We start from the raw sequence: 11,595 nt of genomic DNA, 5'->3' as shown, positions 1-11,595 counted from the left end.
ATGGGAGAACTTATGTTCTGGAACGATGAGAAATACAATAAATACGAGGTTACGCATGATACAATATAACTGGATACACAGACTATACATTACACCTCAAAAGTTAAATAAATGGGACCCAACAATATCTGATAGATGTTTTCGACGTAAAAAAGAAATGGGAACAACAATTCATGCAATCTGGACATGTGAGAAAGTAGAAAAATTTTGGAAAGATCTCAACCAAATATTAAATAAAATTACAGAAAACAATATACCAAAGAATCCAGAGATCTTCCTCCTAAGTAACATAAAACACAAAGAATTTGGAATTGATTTGGAGGATGCACAAAAAAGATTTGTTAAGATAGCTCTAGCCGTAGCAAAAAATGTATTATGTCAACCTGGAAATCAGAAGATAATTTGAAAATACAACAATGGTATATAGAAATGAATAAATGTATTCCATTAGAAAAAATAACATATAGTTTAAGAAATAATATTGAAATATTTGAACAAATATGGGAGCCTTACATGAAACACATTAGAGAAAACCTACCGGGGACATTCACTACCTAAATTAACGAAAGGAGAAGGAAATGAAAAGAAATGACTCAGTGGGATTTCTTATTTATTTTTATTGAATGACAACATTGTTTGACTGGTTTAATGTATCCAAGATTTTGTACTTTAAATGGATGGGAGGAGGGAGGTAGGGAGAGGGAGAAAATGGCACTGTATATATTTGTAAGGGAAAAAATATGTATCATGGTTAAGGTGGTTTATGGTGCGAAAAATAAAAAATTTAAAAAAGAGAGGGGAGGGGGTGGCTGTGAATGGTGAGGGAAGGGGGTGGCTCTGTGAGTGGAGAGGCAAGGGGTGGCTGTGAATGGTGAGGGAAGGGGGTGGCTCTGTGATTGGAGAGGCAAGGGGTGGCTGTGAATGGTGAGGGAAGGGGGTGGCTCTGTGAGTGGAGAGGGAAGGGGTGGCTGTGAATGGTGAGGGAAGGGGGTGGCTCTGTGATTGGAGAGGCAAGGGGTGGCTGTGAATGGTGAAGGAAGGGGTGGCTCTGAGAGTGGAGAGGGAAGGGGTGGCTGTGAATGGTGAGGGAAGGGGGTGGCTCTGTGATTGGAGAGGCAAGGGGTAGCTGTGAATGGTGAGGGAAGGGGGTGGCTCTGTGAGTGGAGAGGGAAGGGGTGGCTGTGAATGGTGAGGGAAGGGGGTGGCTCTGTGAGTGGAGAGGCAAGGGGTGGCTGTGAATGGTGAGGGAAGGGGATGGCTCTGAGTGGAGAGGGAAGGGGGTGGCTCTGTGATTGGAGAAGCAAGGGGTGGCTGTGAATGGTGAGGGAAGGGGGTGGCTCTGTGCATGGAGAGGCAAGGGGGTGGCTCTGTGCATGGAGAGGCAAGGGGGTGGCTCTGTGCATGGAGAGGCAAGGGGGTGGCTCTGTGCATGGAGAGGCAAGGGGGTGGCTCTGTGCATGGAGAGGCAAGAGGGTGGCTCTGTGCATGGAGAGGCAAGGGGGTGGCTCTGTGCATGGAGAGGCAAGGGGGTGGCTCTGTGCATGGAGAGGCAAGGGGGTGGCTCTGTGCATGGAGAGGCAAGGGGGTGGCTCTGTGCATGGAGAGGCAAGGGGGTGGCTCTGTGCATGGAGAGGCAAGGGGGTGGCTCTGTGCATGGAGAGGCAAGGGGGTGGCTCTGTGCATGGAGAGGCAAGGGGGTGGCTCTGTGCATGGAGAGGCAAGGGGGTGGCTCTGTGCATGGAGAGGCAAGGGGGTGGCTCTGTGCATGGAGAGGCAAGGGGGTGGCTCTGTGCATGGAGAGGCAAGGGGGTGGCTCTGTGCATGGAGAGGCAAGGGGGTGGCTCTGTGCATGGAGAGGCAAGGGGGTGGCTCTGTGCATGGAGAGGCAAGGGGGTGGCTCTGTGCATGGAGAGGCAAGGGGGTGGCTCTGTGCATGGAGAGGCAAGGGGGTGGCTCTGTGCATGGAGAGGCAAGGGGGTGGCTCTGTGCATGGAGAGGCAAGGGGGTGGCTCTGTGCTTGGAGAGGCAAGGGGGTGGCTCTGTGCATGGAGAGGCAAGGGGGTGGCTCTGTGCATGGAGAGGCAAGGGGGTGGCTCTGTGCATGGAGAGGCAAGGGGGTGGCTCTGTGCATGGAGAGGCAAGGGGGTGGCTCTGTGCATGGAGAGGCAAGGGGGTGGCTCTGTGCATGGAGAGGCAAGGGGGTGGCTCTGTGCATGGAGAGGCAAGGGGGTGGCTCTGTGCATGGAGAGGCAAGGGGGTGGCTCTGTGCATGGAGAGGCAAGGGGGTGGGAAGTCACGTGACGGAGTAGTGGCCGGACGGTGAACTCAAGCCCTCTCCAGAAAAGTTGAAATAAATAAAGGAAAGCACAAAGTCACAAAAATAAATATTAAAGTAAAGTGAATATAAAGGTGGAAAGAAGATGGCGACGAAAAATGAAAAATCGAAACCAACGTTAAGAAGAGAGGAAGAGAAGACAACGGAAGAAGGATAAGGACTTACCTGTTTGAAGAGGCCCGCGGTGGAGAGAGAAACCCGCTCCCTCAGGTCGGTATAAAGTGGACTACAAAAATGGCTCGTTGAGCCGAGTAAAAGTGCGCGACCGCGCATGAGAAAAAACACACCGACGGGAGGGGCGACCAGCTGGGGAGTCGATCTCCACCGCCGGCAATGACAGCTACAGAAGAGCAGCAGCAAGAGGAGAACATAGAAGACAACGAAAACAAGAAAGAAGAGAAGAAAAAGAAAACAAAGAAACAACAGATGGCCAACCCAGAGGAAGAAGAAGAGGAAGAGTACAGTGAAATGGAAGAAGAAGGGAAAGGCAAGACAATGGATATACTTTCTCTTATTAAAGAATACATGGATTCATTTAAAGAATGGCAGCACAAATATTGAGTGATTTAACAAGAAGAATAAACAGTACAGAAGAGAAAGTTAATAAAATAGATATGACCATATCAGAAATAGGAAAAAGAATGGACAAGGTGGAAGAACGAGAAGCAGCAGTAGAAATGGAGGTTGAGGACTTAAAAAAGAAATTAGAGGAATCTAATAAAAAAGTTAAAAAGACACAAGAGCTGTTAGCTCAGAAAATAGATATAATGGAAAATTATAACAGAAGAAATAATATAAAGATAGTGGGCCTTAAGGAAGATGAAGAAGGCAAGAATATGAGAGAGTTTCTAAAAGATTGGATCCCCAGGATCTTAGGATGTCCAGAACTACAGCAAGAAATGGAAATAGAAAGGGCACATAGAGCATTAGCCTTGAAACCACAACAAAATCCAAGATCCATTTTAGTAAAATTCCTAAGATATACTTCAAGAGAAAAGGTACTGGAGAAAACAATGGAGAAATTAAGAGAGGACAACAAGCCACTGGAGTACAAAGGGCAAAAAATTTTTATTTGTCCAGATTTAAGTTTTGAACTCCCAAAGAAGAGAAAGGAGTTCAATACAGCAAAGGCGATTTTATGGAAGAAAGGGTATAAATTTATACTAAAGCATCCAGCGGTATTGAAAATATTTATTCCAGGACAGCAAAACAGACTATTCTCGGATCCAGAGGAAGCACGAAAATTTGCAGAACAATTACAAAATAGACTGAGAGATGAAGACGTGTAACGAGAGTACAAAAGACTGCGAACTAAAAAGACACATACGTTTTGAACTCCTGAAGAAGAGGAAGGTGTTCAATACAGCGAAAACGACCTGATGGAAAAAAGGATATAAATTTATGTCAAGCTACCCAGCGGGACTTAAAATAATTATTCCAGGGCAACAAAACAGACTATTCTCGGATCCAGAAGGAAGGAAATTTGCAGAAAAACTACAAAACAAGCAGAGAGATGAAGACATGTAATAAGAATAAAAATGACCACGATCTATATGTATGTGTGTAAAGGGGTATATGTATGTGTATATATATAGTGTGCATACATGAATGTATCGGTATTTAGAGGAAAATATATAGAGTATAGACAAGAATTAATAAGGGAGGGAAATGGAATAGAGGGAATAAGGAGGGAATTAAAAGAGTGACCTTTGTTACATATGAAAATTGAAATCTTTTCTGGGGGGGCTGGGTGGGGAGGAGTTACGGTCACTGCAAAATCAGCTGACGTTTGCGAGTGAATTCGCAAATCCAAATGGAGAGGGGAGATGTGGTTGTCCGACAAGGGATAAAGGACAACTCAGGAGGGGAAGGGGAGATTGGGGGTAAAGAAGTTTTAAATAGGAGAATAGGGAAAATGATTGATGTTTTAGAAATGTTGTCTTATAAAGTGTTCAAAACAAGAAAGCAGAAATGGATAAGAAGGAAAGGTAATGATGGAGAAACGGAAAGGGAAGATAAACAAAGTATAAACTGGCTACGTTGAACTATATGACTTTAAATATTAATGGAATGCATAACCAAATTAAAATGAAGAAACAGCTAAATTTACTGAAAAAAGAAAAAATTGATACAGCATTTGTGCAAGAAACACATTTAACTGAATTGGAGCACAAGAAATTAAAGAGAGATTGGCTAGGACACGTAACAGCAGCGTCGTATAATTCCAAAGCAAGAGGAGTAGCTATATTAATTAGTAAAAATGTGCCAATTAAAATAGAAGAGGAAATAATAGATCCAGCAGGGAGATATGTAATGATAAAATGTCAGATATATTCGGAATTTTGGAATCTACTCAATGTATATTCACCTAACGAAGAAGATCAAATCTTTATGCAAGATATCTTTTTGAAGATAGCAGATACGCAAGGGAACATATTAATAGGAGGGGATTTCAACCTGAATTTGGATTCAGATATGGACAAAACTGGGGAAAAAATTAACAGAAAGAACAAAGTAACCAAATTTATAATTAAAGCCATGGAAGAAATGCAACTTTTGGATATATGGAGGAAACAACACCCAAAGGAAAAGGAATATTCATATTACTCAGCTAGACATAAAACATACTCAAGAATAGACCTATTTTTGTTATCAGCTCGTATGCAAAATAGAGTAAGAAAAACAGAATATAAACCTAGAATATTATCGGACCATTCATATTGACAATAAAGTTAGAGGACATCCCTCCAAGAATGTAGAGATGGAGATTAAACTCCATGTTACTCAAAAGGCAGGATTTTAGAGAATTCATTGAAAGACAAATTTAAATGTATTTTGAAATAAACACGGAATCAGTGAAAGATAAGTTTATACTATGGGACGCAATGAAAGCGTTCATTAGAGGGCAAATAATAAATTATGTAACCAAGATGAAGAAGGACTATAATCAGGAAACAGAGCAGTTGGAAAGGGAAATAATAAATAATAGAAAAAGAATTAGCAATGAAGGACGATACAACTAAAAGAAGAGAATTGGCAGATAAAAAATAAAATATGAAACACTACAAACATATAAGGTGGAGAAGAATATAATGAAGACAAAACAGAAATATTATGAACTAGGTGAAAAAACACACAAAATTCTAGCATGGCAGCCTAAGACAGAACAAGCTAAGAAAATGGTATTGGCATCAAGGAAAAAAGACAAACAAATCACATATAATCCAAAGGAGATCAAGGAAAACTTTAGAGAATTCTATGAACAATTATACCGAACTGAAAACGAAGGGAAAGAAAGGAAAGTAGATGAATTTCTAACTAAAGTTGAACTACCAAAACTACAAATAGAGGAACAAAATAAATTAACAGAGCCATTTGGAATAGTAGAAATACAAGAGATAATAAAAAAATTACCAAATAGTAAGACAGCAGGAGAGGATGGATTCCCAATAGAATTCTATAAAACATTTAAAGATTTATTAATTCTGCCCCTCCTGGAAGTAATCAACCAGATTGATAAAACACAAAGCTAACCAGATTCATGTAAAACAGCAATAATTACAGTAATACTAAAGCAAGGGAAAGATCAACTCGCACCAGCGTCATATAGACCAATATCTTTACGTAACGCAGATTATAAGATAATAGCTAAACTATTAGCAAACAGATTAGCGATGTACCGAAAACGGTAAATCTAGACCAAACTGGATTTATCAAAAAAAGACACAACAGACGATATTTGTAAATTTATTAACTTAATTCATGCAGTAGAAGGGAATAAAGCGCCAACAGTAGCAGTTGCTTTAGACGCAGAGAAGGCCTTTGACAGAGTAGAAATGAATTCTTTGTTCAAAGTATTGCAAAAATTCAGTTTACCGGAGAAGTATATTAATTGGATTAAAGCATTATCTAAGGGACCATTGGCGAAAGTGACAGTAAATGGACATGTATCAAAGCAATTTGACTTAAGCAGGTCAACACGGCAGGGATGCCCACTATCACCTTTATTGTTCGCGTTAGCTATAGAACCACTAGCAGAATTGATAAGAACAGAAAATAATATAAAAGGGATAAAAACAAAAGACAAGGAATATAAAATCAGTTTATTTGCGGATGATGTTATAGTATACTTAACAGAACCAGAACTATCAATAAAAGATCAACGTAAATAAAAGTGAAGCAATGCCTATGAATAACGTGGATTTCTCAAAATTTAAGAAGGAATCACCATTTAGATGGCAAATGCAAGCAATAAGATACCTAGGTGTACAAATAAATAAAAATCTCGGCCAACTATATAAACTCAATTATTATCCACTAATGAAAAAATTACAGGACGATTTAGAGCATTGGAAAGCTTTACCACTTACACTAATAGGAAGGATAAACTGTATTAAAATGAACATTTTTCCAAGGATATTATACCTATTTCAGGCATTGCCAATACACCTGACAGAGAAATTCTTCAAGGAGCTAAAGAAAATAATAAGGAAATTTTTATGGAAAGGGGGGAAACCGAGGATAGCACTAGATAAATTAACAGAATGGTATAAACAAGCAGGCTTACAACTGCCCAACTTTTAAAATTATTACAGAGCCGCACAATTAAGGTACCTATCAGATTTTTATCAAACAAGGGAAAAGCCAGATTGGACCAGATTAGAATTAGATAAAATAGGGGAAAAGATACCTGAACACATATCATATAAATGGGATGAAAAATTGGTACAACATAGAAGTTCTCCAGTATTGCATCATCTACTCAATATTTGGAAGAAGATTCATGTAGAAAGAAATAAAACAAATTATCAATGACCAAAACTAAGATTGACGCAAAACAAGTTACTCCCTTTTACAATAGATAACTTTTCCTTTAGAGAATGCGAGAAAAAAGGGATTAAAAGAATAGAAAATTGTTTTTCAGGAAATAGTTTATTATCCTTTGAACAAATGAAAGATAAATACAATACAACTCAAGATACAGTGCTGGTATATTACTAATTGAGATCCTACTTGAAGGACAAATTAGGAAGCCGTCTGAGTTTACCAGAGGGAAGTAACTTTGAATATGTGATTACAGATACAATGATAATCAAAAGATTTATAACAAATATGTATATTAAACTGCAAGAAAAGGAGAATGAGGAAACAAATGGTAAAACCAAACAAAAATGGGAACAAGATTTAAATATAAAGATCAAAAAGGAAACATGGGAGAACTTATGTTCTGGAACGATGAGAAATACAATAAATACGAGGTTACGCATGATACAATATAACTGGATACACAGACTATACATTACACCTCAAAAGTTAAATAAATGGGACCCAACAATATCTGATAGATGTTTTCGACGTAAAAAAGAAATGGGAACAACAATTCATGCAATCTGGACATGTGAGAAAGTAGAAAAATTTTGGAAAGATCTCAACCAAATATTAAATAAAATTACAGAAAACAATATACCAAAGAATCCAGAGATCTTCCTCCTAAGTAACATAAAACACAAAGAATTTGGAATTGATTTGGAGGATGCACAAAAAAGATTTGTTAAGATAGCTCTAGCCGTAGCAAAAAATGTATTATGTCAACCTGGAAATCAGAAGATAATTTGAAAATACAACAATGGTATATAGAAATGAATAAATGTATTCCATTAGAAAAAATAACATATAGTTTAAGAAATAATATTGAAATATTTGAACAAATATGGGAGCCTTACATGAAACACATTAGAGAAAACCTACCGGGGACATTCACTACCTAAATTAACGAAAGGAGAAGGAAATGAAAAGAAATGACTCAGTGGGATTTCTTATTTATTTTTATTGAATGACAACATTGTTTGACTGGTTTAATGTATCCAAGATTTTGTACTTTAAATGGATGGGAGGAGGGAGGTAGGGAGAGGGAGAAAATGGCACTGTATATATTTGTAAGGGAAAAAATATGTATCATGGTTAAGGTGGTTTATGGTGCGAAAAATAAAAAATTTAAAAAAGAGAGGGGAGGGGGTGGCTGTGAATGGTGAGGGAAGGGGGTGGCTCTGTGAGTGGAGAGGCAAGGGGTGGCTGTGAATGGTGAGGGAAGGGGGTGGCTCTGTGATTGGAGAGGCAAGGGGTGGCTGTGAATGGTGAGGGAAGGGGGTGGCTCTGTGAGTGGAGAGGGAAGGGGTGGCTGTGAATGGTGAGGGAAGGGGGTGGCTCTGTGATTGGAGAGGCAAGGGGTGGCTGTGAATGGTGAAGGAAGGGGTGGCTCTGAGAGTGGAGAGGGAAGGGGTGGCTGTGAATGGTGAGGGAAGGGGGTGGCTCTGTGATTGGAGAGGCAAGGGGTAGCTGTGAATGGTGAGGGAAGGGGGTGGCTCTGTGAGTGGAGAGGGAAGGGGTGGCTGTGAATGGTGAGGGAAGGGGGTGGCTCTGTGAGTGGAGAGGCAAGGGGTGGCTGTGAATGGTGAGGGAAGGGGATGGCTCTGAGTGGAGAGGGAAGGGGGTGGCTCTGTGATTGGAGAAGCAAGGGGTGGCTGTGAATGGTGAGGGAAGGGGGTGGCTCTGTGCATGGAGAGGCAAGGGGGTGGCTCTGTGCATGGAGAGGCAAGGGGGTGGCTCTGTGCATGGAGAGGCAAGGGGGTGGCTCTGTGCATGGAGAGGCAAGGGGGTGGCTCTGTGCATGGAGAGGCAAGAGGGTGGCTCTGTGCATGGAGAGGCAAGGGGGTGGCTCTGTGCATGGAGAGGCAAGGGGGTGGCTCTGTGCATGGAGAGGCAAGGGGGTGGCTCTGTGCATGGAGAGGCAAGGGGGTGGCTCTGTGCATGGAGAGGCAAGGGGGTGGCTCTGTGCATGGAGAGGCAAGGGGGTGGCTCTGTGCATGGAGAGGCAAGGGGGTGGCTCTGTGCATGGAGAGGCAAGGGGGTGGCTCTGTGCATGGAGAGGCAAGGGGGTGGCTCTGTGCATGGAGAGGCAAGGGGGTGGCTCTGTGCATGGAGAGGCAAGGGGGTGGCTCTGTGCATGGAGAGGCAAGGGGGTGGCTCTGTGCATGGAGAGGCAAGGGGGTGGCTCTGTGCATGGAGAGGCAAGGGGGTGGCTCTGTGCATGGAGAGGCAAGGGGGTGGCTCTGTGCATGGAGAGGCAAGGGGGTGGCTCTGTGCATGGAGAGGCAAGGGGGTGGCTCTGTGCATGGAGAGGCAAGGGGGTGGCTCTGTGCTTGGAGAGGCAAGGGGGTGGCTCTGTGCATGGAGAGGCAAGGGGGTGGCTCTGTGCATGGAGAGGCAAGGGGGTGGCTCTGTGCATGGAGAGGCAAGGGGGTGGCTCTGTGCATGGAGAGGCAAGGGGGTGGCTCTGTGCATGGAGAGGCAAGGGGGTGGCTCTGTGCATGGAGAGGCAAGGGGGTGGCTCTGTGCATGGAGAGGCAAGGGGGTGGCTCTGTGCATGGAGAGGCAAGGGGGTGGCTCTGTGCATGGAGAGGCAAGGGGGTGGCTCTGTGCATGGAGAGGCAAGGGGGTGGCTCTGTGCATGGAGAGGCAAGGGGGTGGCTCTGTGCATGGAGAGGCAAGGGGGTGGCTCTGTGCATGGAGAGGCAAGGGGGTGGCTCTGTGCATGGAGAGGCAAGGGGGTGGCTCTGTGCATGGAGAGGGAAGGGGGTGGCTGTGAATGGAGAGGGAAGGGGGTGGGAAGTCACGTGACGGAGTAGTGGCCGGACGGTGAACTCAAGCCCTCTCCAGAAAAGTTGAAATAAATAAAGGAAAGCACAAAGTCACAAAAATAAATATTAAAGTAAAGTGAATATAAAGGTGGAAAGAAGATGGCGACGAAAAATGAAAAATCGAAACCAACGTTAAGAAGAGAGGAAGAGAAGACAACGGAAGAAGGATAAGGACTTACCTGTTTGAAGAGGCCCGCGGTGGAGAGAGAAACCCGCTCCCTCAGGTCGGTATAAAGTGGACTACAAAAATGGCTCGTTGAGCCGAGTAAAAGTGCGCGACCGCGCATGAGAAAAAACACACCGACGGGAGGGGCGACCAGCTGGGGAGTCGATCTCCACCGCCGGCAATGACAGCTACAGAAGAGCAGCAGCAAGAGGAGAACATAGAAGACAACGAAAACAAGAAAGAAGAGAAGAAAAAGAAAACAAAGAAACAACAGATGGCCAACCCAGAGGAAGAAGAAGAGGAAGAGTACAGTGAAATGGAAGAAGAAGGGAAAGGCAAGACAATGGATATACTTTCTCTTATTAAAGAATACATGGATTCATTTAAAGAATGGCAGCACAAATATTGAGTGATTTAACAAGAAGAATAAACAGTACAGAAGAGAAAGTTAATAAAATAGATATGACCATATCAGAAATAGGAAAAAGAATGGACAAGGTGGAAGAACGAGAAGCAGCAGTAGAAATGGAGGTTGAGGACTTAAAAAAGAAATTAGAGGAATCTAATAAAAAAGTTAAAAAGACACAAGAGCTGTTAGCTCAGAAAATAGATATAATGGAAAATTATAACAGAAGAAATAATATAAAGATAGTGGGCCTTAAGGAAGATGAAGAAGGCAAGAATATGAGAGAGTTTCTAAAAGATTGGATCCCCAGGATCTTAGGATGTCCAGAACTACAGCAAGAAATGGAAATAGAAAGGGCACATAGAGCATTAGCCTTGAAACCACAACAAAATCCAAGATCCATTTTAGTAAAATTCCTAAGATATACTTCAAGAGAAAAGGTACTGGAGAAAACAATGGAGAAATTAAGAGAGGACAACAAGCCACTGGAGTACAAAGGGCAAAAAATTTTTATTTGTCCAGATTTAAGTTTTGAACTCCCAAAGAAGAGAAAGGAGTTCAATACAGCAAAGGCGATTTTATGGAAGAAAGGGTATAAATTTATACTAAAGCATCCAGCGGTATTGAAAATATTTATTCCAGGACAGCAAAACAGACTATTCTCGGATCCAGAGGAAGCACGAAAATTTGCAGAACAATTACAAAATAGACTGAGAGATGAAGACGTGTAACGAGAGTACAAAAGACTGCGAACTAAAAAGACACATACGTTTTGAACTCCTGAAGAAGAGGAAGGTGTTCAATACAGCGAAAACGACCTGATGGAAAAAAGGATATAAATTTATGTCAAGCTACCCAGCGGGACTTAAAATAATTATTCCAGGGCAACAAAACAGACTATTCTCGGATCCAGAAGGAAGGAAATTTGCAGAAAAACTACAAAACAAGCAGAGAGATGAAGACATGTAATAAGAATAAAAATGACCACGAT

Source organism: Narcine bancroftii, chromosome 14 (assembly GCF_036971445.1).
Source record: "Narcine bancroftii isolate sNarBan1 chromosome 14, sNarBan1.hap1, whole genome shotgun sequence".
Classification (NCBI taxonomy): domain Eukaryota; kingdom Metazoa; phylum Chordata; class Chondrichthyes; order Torpediniformes; family Narcinidae; genus Narcine; species Narcine bancroftii.
This window is presented reverse-complemented; position numbering follows the sequence as displayed.